Source organism: Pelodiscus sinensis, chromosome 1 (genome assembly GCF_049634645.1).
Source record: "Pelodiscus sinensis isolate JC-2024 chromosome 1, ASM4963464v1, whole genome shotgun sequence".
Lineage (NCBI taxonomy): Eukaryota > Metazoa > Chordata > Testudines > Trionychidae > Pelodiscus > Pelodiscus sinensis.
In genome coordinates this window covers 322,458,330-322,458,600 of record NC_134711.1, presented here as the reverse complement: position 1 = coordinate 322,458,600, position 271 = coordinate 322,458,330, and positions in this window count along the sequence as shown.

The following is a 271-nucleotide window of genomic DNA, read 5'->3' as shown; positions in this document are numbered from 1 at the left end:
TCAAAGCTACTGACACTGAAGGACAACTGAGCCAGTGTTCTAATCACAGCATAGTGAAGACACACAGCAGCACTTACATCATTGTTGCCATGATCACGAGCGGGTAATAGAGGAATGACCAAGGGCTGTTACCCATATAAGAGACATAAAGCATTATGGATGTGCCTCATCATGAGTTCTTTTAGGGTTTTCTGTAAAATAGACTTAACATGAAGCATACATTTCTGCTTTTCCCTATGAGCAGGTGATTGTTACCCAGGGTAGATTAATC